This window comes from Hyperolius riggenbachi, chromosome 4 (assembly GCF_040937935.1).
Source record: "Hyperolius riggenbachi isolate aHypRig1 chromosome 4, aHypRig1.pri, whole genome shotgun sequence".
In the NCBI taxonomy this organism is placed as follows: Eukaryota; Metazoa; Chordata; class Amphibia; order Anura; family Hyperoliidae; genus Hyperolius; species Hyperolius riggenbachi.
The window spans coordinates 100,240,458-100,248,298 of NC_090649.1; positions in this window are offsets into that span (position 1 = coordinate 100,240,458).

Sequence of the window (7,841 nt, forward strand, 5' to 3'; positions counted from 1 at the left end):
CCGCATTTTCAGATTCCTCTTTCACATGTAGCAAACTCCTCCTCCCTATTCAGGTGCCCCCTAGGGCTGCAGCCGCCCAAGGCCCGGGCCTTTGCGGCCTTTCCAAAAACCCGGCCCTGTGAAGACATGGCCCATATGTATGATTCTCTAGATCCACTTGTCTGTATTCTCTCACATCCCCCTTCCTTGCTAGTCATAAATTCACGAGCTGCTTGCTGTGTTATCTTTGCCATTGATGATGAGCTGGACATAAATTACCAACCAGACAGCATGATAACGTTAAACTGACAAACAGAAAAATACAAACGCTGCCACATAAGCACTAATAATTACAACTACTTAAATGCATTCGTTAGGCCTTCAGCGAAGTAAAATTACATAAACAGGAACAGATGCTAATGAAATGCATTAAAGAACAAGGAGATAATGATACATTTTCGAATACGTACTTCTGATGAAAATCTGTTTCGGAGCATGCGGGGTTCACATGCCAAGCCTGCTCTCTGTTTGTTTTATGTAATGAAGACTACATGCCAAGCCAGATAACCTTGTCCGAATTACAGGTTATGTAAATGATAAAGGAGCAGATTGTTCATAAATACTTGACATAGCCACTCAGACAAAATAACAAACATTTCTGGCCCGGAATTCACCACATAGCTTAACCTTGAAGTGACAGATTTCCAGATATAGTTCATGAAATGGGAATATTTTGTCTCTGGGTAACCAGGATTGATTTTGAAAACGTGTCATATGGAATAAGAATAATGTGTTCCGCTATAAAGTTGCGGGATGTTAGAAGGCATAAGTTCGAGGACCATGGCTTAAAGGGAAACTTAAAAGACCGCTATAGCAAACAATGTAAAATTTAAAATACATGTAAACACATACAGATAAGAGGTATTCTTCTTCCAGAGTAAAATGAGCTATACATTACTTTTCTCTTATGTTGCCGTCACTTTAAGTAGGTAGTAGAAATCTGACAGAACTGAAAGGTTTTGGACAAGTTTATCTCTTCATGGGGGGATTCTCAGCAGGACTTTTATTCTTTTTTAAAGACACTCCTTGAAAAGGATTTATACAAAGATGCTGGTCAGCCTCCTTGCTCACCATACACTTTTTTGGGCAGTTGGACGGAGAAACTAACATTCACTAAGTGCTTTTGAAAATAAATAGAACCCTAAGAACCCCCTTGAGGAGATGAGCTAGACCAAAACCTGTCGGTTCTGTCAGATTTCTACTACCTACTGTAGGTGACAGCAACATAGGAAAAAAGTAATTTAATGTATGGCTGATTTTACTCTGGAAGAAATGTACTTATTTGTAGGTGTTTATATGTATTTGAAATGTTATGATTTTTGTGTTAGTGGTCCTTTAAGGGACATGTGACATGATGAGATAGACATGTGCATGTACAGTGCATAGCACACAAATAAATATGCTGTGAGGTTTTGTTTTTTTTTCTTTCTCAGCCTGAAAGAGGTAATATTCTGCTATGCAACTGACAGTTTTTCTCCAGTCGGGAGCCAGTCAGACTACTGATAAGGAATTTCAGCCTGAAAATACTTTGCTCTAGGAAGCCCAGTTTTCTGGCAAGAGAGGATAGATAAAAAAAAGGTCAATAGTTCATATATTTGAGCATTCTGAGACACAAAAACAGACTCTATCCTTCAGCTGAGACAATGGATTTTGCTGCCCTAGGGAGGCAGAGCTTTGGGCTGCAGCTCTGCCTCTATATGCGTCAATCAGTGCTGATCGCCGCCTCTTCCCACCCCTCTCAGTGAAAGAAGACTGAGAGGGGCGGGGAGAGGCGGCGATCCGCGTAGATGGATGTGTGTTAAGGCAGAGCTGCAGCCTAAAGCTCTGCCTCTATGCGGAAGGAGCCCCACGATGTGCCCCAGGGTGATTTATTGCTTTTTCATCCGTGGGGATGCAGCGTTTTAATAGGGACAATTATGTTACAGAGGTTTTTAAAGTAAAAACCTCATTTTTAGGCGACTTCAGACTCTCCTTAAGTTTATAAATGTAACATAAAACATTTTTAGGAGGAGAATAGATTCAATTATTTACCGCATCCCTTTGTTTTCACTAAAGTATCACTTTAACAGGTACCTATTTCTATATCTGATAATGAGCCTACAAATCCATTTGCCAATGTAGGGCAGATCTGTCTGTGTGTGTCACCTACTCATCACCACCTGCACCCACCGCCATGTACATCTTTTTGGTTTGTGCTATAAGTATTAGCTACTCAATTCTCAAAAGCCACAAAACCACTTCCTAACAAACAGCTAATATGGCCTCAGTTCACTAAGCAGTAACGCATTTGGTAATGCATAAAATAACTGAGTTTACCAAACATGTACTGTAGTCAAATGTCAATTCACTAAGGCTGTCACTATATGGAAAAGTAAAATTACCGACTAGTGAGGTAAATGACTGACTTGATTTCAGGTTTTAAGAGATAAACCTGTGTATACACAGTCCCAATCCTACATGGAACTAGACAGTGTTTCTTTTTTTCGCAATATAGGGGTAAAACTCCAGGCTAGAACCCCTGTTCAATTACCCAGAAGATACATTTTCATTCTATCTGTAAAACAACTTTTCAGCATCTGACATTTGAAAAAGTACTAAAAAGAAGATAGACAAGTAATATCAAACAGGGATGCTCGGACACCCTTTTTTAAAATCCGAATTGATTCGGATCCGGATACCCAGATATCCGGATCCGAATCGGATATTCGAATCCTATGCAGGAGAACAGAGGCGCCAAAAGGATAAAAGGAAGCTAAATGAAGCTAAATGAGCTTAAAAACCAAATTCTTGGTAAATAGAGGAGGTAGTGGGCGCCCAGGATTGTTTCATATGCCCCAAGGGCACATCTATAGACCTGAGGAAGCGGTGTTGACTGAGAAACGCGTTGTCACTATTGCCCTAATAAATTTTGAAAATTACCAATTACTGCCTACCAGTGAGTTTTACCACTATAAGGTAGGAATTCAAGTATTACAATTATTGTATATATGATCAAAATAAGCAATATATGTCCACGGGCGCCTCCTACTCTTGTTCCAGTCTCTCACACCCCAGGTTGGGGAAGTGTACACTTGGAAGTTTTCCAGTGATAATCTTTTTTGGAGTAGCGACCATCCATAAGATTTGAAGCAAGGCCGAGTGGGGACGGTACTTCCTCACATGCGATAAAGGTGGTTGCTCTAACTGGCAACCTAATTTTGTGAGTATAATACTTTTTAGTTTATATACTCCCAGTGTCCGTTGGATAATACACGATTGGGCTCCCGGTGTCCCTGTGTTCCTTTTTGTCTTCCACAAGAACCCACTGTCATATATAGCTTGCTTTGTAAACACATGTGAGCACAGCATAGATAGGGGTGAGGTGTATTACCCTTCTCAACTTCATGTCACACTGAACTGCCCTCAGCCAATCAGTGAGGAGCAGGAATGTGGGAGGAGAGATAACAAGCTTCCCTTTCTTCGCCATTGAACCAAATAGAGTCAGGCTGGCTGAGATAAGATTTATTACAGCAGAAACATTTATGATTATATTGGAATGCTTGCAATGCAGGGTCAAGATGTATACTGCATAATAAACACAGAGCGGTGGGTGAATGGAATTTTATTTTGTGGCAGACAATCCGGCTTTAATGCAACCTTTCACTAGTTTAACCTGGTTAAACTTGATAAGGTAAAAGATGAGCCGTTATTAGCTCAAGCTGAGTTCCCATGAAGAATGGAATGCCTATGAGGCAGCTGATTCTAGCCACAGAGTCATGTCATTAGGTTGACCAGGGTAAACTAGAGACAGGGTTACTTTACTGTAGGAAACTAACTGCACTGCAGCATAATGAGGTAATCTTTGGTGATTTCACTTTATTCAAAGAAGCATGACATTTCTGTTCAAACAAAGGAGCATTGTTTATTACTAAAAAAAAAAAAAAAAGTTTTGTACAGTGGATTGAACTGATCGTTTATGTTATATTTGTTTGATTACAATGCAGAGTGTCCTTGGCGAGTACATCACATTTAGTTAGTAGAGAACCAAGCGTACAATCATAAAACAATGAAGTGTAAATGTGTCATATTGAGAGTTTCAATCCCTAATTAGTTTAAACCAGATTAAAGTTTACTTATGTCATGATATAAAAAAAACTACTGCTTAAAGTGTACCTGAGATGAACAAAACTATACATACCTGGACTTCCTTCAGCCCCCTTCAGGCTAATTGGTCCCTCACTGTCCTCCTTCGCTGGCTAGATCCTCCAATAGATGCTCCATTATCCTCGCCAGTGGGAGCATAACAGGTGAGAGCAAGCGGCCGAACTCCGCCTGCACTGACTGGCCCCAAATGGCTGGAGGAATCTATTTGCTATTTGTTTATCTTGGGTTTACTTTAAAGCAGGAGGATTATCCATACTATATCAGGGAAAAAAACACATATATAAGTAGATAAATACTTGATCTACTTACATAACAGATGCATTGTACTGTCCACGTTTTGATTTCAGTGAATTTTATATAGTAAATGAAGAGAATTCTGTTCCTGGTGGGAACCATGTCTTTTGCCCACAGTTTAGGCTAAATCCTGATGTCATTTCTGCCCTGTACTTTTTTTTCTTTTCTCCTCCAATCGCTGAGTCACCTCAGCCTTGCTTATAAACAGGAGTGAGCGGAGGATAATATTTCAGATAGGCAGTAGTCTGCTCAGCCAATCAGTGAGAAGCAAGAAGGTAGGAGTGTCATTGGCAATGGCCTGGGGGACTAAGAAACAGCAGAGAGATTCCTGAATAGATTGAAAAGCTTGTAATTACAGAGATAGATTTCTGGCAGCATTTTAAACACCATGCAGTGTTTAAATAGAATTTGGCTTTGTGGCTGACAATCCCGCTTTAACCACTTGCCGACCGCGCACTCATAACGCGCTTCAGCAAAGTGGTAGCTGCAGGACCAGTGACGCAGATCTGCGTCGCCGGCTGCAGGCAAATTAATCAGGAAACATCCTGTCAATTCACGGCGGGGGGCTCCGTGAATAGCCTGCGGGCCGCCGATCGCGGCTTGCAGGCTAAATGTAAACACAAGCGGAAATAATCCGCTTTGTTCACATTTGTACAACGCTGCTAACAGTAGCAGCGTTGCACCAGATCAGCGGCCAGGGATCGCTGTCACATGACAGGCAGGAGCCTGTTAGAGGCTGCACAGGACAGATCCGTTCCTGTGCAGCCTCCAATCTCCGGGGAAGGGAGGGAGGAGAGGAAGAGGGGGAATCCTGCGGTGGAGAGGGCTTTGAGGTGTCCCCCCCCCGCCAGCCATATGCAGGCAGGAGCGATCAGACCCCCACAGCACATCATCCCCCTAGTGGGGAAAAATGGGGGGCGATCTGGTCGCTCTGCCTGGTGTTTGATCTGTGCTGGGGGCTGCAGAGCCCACCCAGCACAGATCTCTGTAATAAGCGCTGGTCCTTATGGGGGGGGGGGGGTAAAGGCTTGGTCCTCAAGTGGTTAAGCAGACATTTCTGAACTATTGGACCCAAGAAGAGAGCAATGTTTGATCATTGGAGTAACAGCCACCATCTGCTCTCTCCCCTAATTTAAAAGGACCCTGAGCAGAGCACTAAAAAGAAAATCCGCACTTGCCTGGTGCTTCCTCCAGCGCACTAGCGGGGCCACCAGGGGGACCTAGAGGACGCGATGGGACCTCGCAGGCCACAGGGGGGCTGGAGGAAGACCCAGCTAAGTGCTGATTTTCATTTTGATGCTCTGTTCAGGGTCCCCTGAACTTTTTGAAATTTTCCCTGTCTCCAACCCTCCAAAGCCTCATACACAAGAAGGGATCTCTCAGGTGACATTGCAGGGCCAAGGCTGTACAAATGAATCGCTAGCCTGCAGGCTAGTGAAGCGTTCTGTTGGTATGTGGCAGAGAAAAGAGCCGACACACAGCGGAAAGAGTTGGAGGGAGAACAACGCTCTTGACCAAATAGACCCACTGAGCTGTTCAATGGCGTAGGTGTCTGGGGGTTGGGGGGGGGGGGATATGGGTGATGCTGTACACATGCTAGATTCTCAGCAGAGGCGGTCATTATTGGCCTTCTCAGCTGAGTTTCATCTAGTAAGTGTACACAGCTTAACACATTTTTCTTTGTTCTTCCTCTATGCATTTTCCTTTCTTATTAGTTTGTGGGGTTTTGGGGGGTTTTTTTGTCACCCGTTAATGGGTGATGACTTGATCCGATTCTCACAGAAGTTTACATGCCTTTTCTCAGACAAGTGATGTCATTTTGCATTTATACGCAAAAGTTATCTAATCAGAATCAGGAAATCAGAATATGTCGACACAGCCTATTGTGCACACTATTGCAAAACTCTATGGGCTTGATTCACAAAAGCGTGCTAACTCAGTTATCACGCCTAAAAGCTTTGCACATGCAAACAATGGTGCTAAGTAGTTTGCACATGCAAACAATGGTGCTAAGTAGTTTGCAGGTGCTAACTAGGGTGCTAAGTAGTTTGCACGTGCTAACTAGGGTGCTAAGTAGTTTGCACATGCTAACTAGGGTGCTAAGTAGTTTGCACGTGCTAACTAGGGTGCTAAGTGGCGTTTGCACGTGCTAACTAGGGTGCTAAGTAGTTTGCATGTGCTAACTAGGGTGTTAAGTAGTTTGCACGTGCAAACTACTTAGCACCCTAGTTAGCACGTGCAAAATGGCTTTTCACTGGCGTGCTAAAACTTTGCATGCTTTAGTCACTCAAGCCCTATATCTCTGTGGTTGTATGACAAGCTGCATGTACTCTTAAAGAACTTTTTTTCTCCACTCTAAAAGATAAGCAACAGTTTAATAAAATTAAAAGAAAAACATTTCTTTGTTACAGCTTACAGAACCCCTGCAATAAATCTGCAGTGTGTCTGCTTCCTGCTTTCATGGAAGTAGGAAAAGGGTTAACATCTTGTGTTTACATATTATCTGTGTCTGCCGAGGACTGATGAATTTCTGTGCTGACGCAGCTGAGAGATCAAATTTCACTTGTGATTTCTTGACATTGAGAGAGAATTAGACAGTCTCTTCTATCCAAAAACACACAGGGTTTAGGTTCATTTTAAGGTGTGTACACACCTTTGGTGAATGTCGCCCTCTTCCCCATGGGCGACATCGCTAGCCTGGGTGGGGGAGCGGCATGCACAATGGGTTGGGCCATTGAGGGGGGTGAGTTGATTTGCTGGGCAGATCACTTGCGGGTTAGCGGTCGCAAGCCTCTGTACAAACACCTGATTATTGGCCGAGACCATTGTTATCAGCCGCCTCAGACGACTTTAGTCAAGCATGTGTACAAGCCTTTAACCACTTGCCGACCGCACACTCATACCGTGCGGCAGCAAAGTGGTAGCTGGAGGACCAGCGACGCAGTTCTGCGTCGCCAGGTGCCTCCCTAATTAATCAGGAAAGGCCGCTCGCGCGAGCGGCCGTTTCCTGGTAGATCACGGAGCGGGTCTCCGTGAATAGCCTGCGAGCCGCTGATTGCGGCTCACAGACTAAATGTAAACGTAGGAGATGTATGTCTCCTTTGTTTACATTGTTCGGCGCTGCTGCGCAGCAGCGCCGTAAGGCAGATCGGCGATCCCCGGCCAATCAGCGGCCGGGGATCACCGCCATGTGACAGGGGACGTCCTGTCACAGGCTGCACAGGACGGATAGCGTCCTGTGCAGCCCCGATCACCAGGGAGTAAGGTAGGAGAGGGAGAAGCGGAATTTTGCCACGGAGGGGGGCTTTGAGGTGCCCCTCCCCCCCGCAACAATACAGCCAGCAGGAGCGATCAGACCCCCCTCT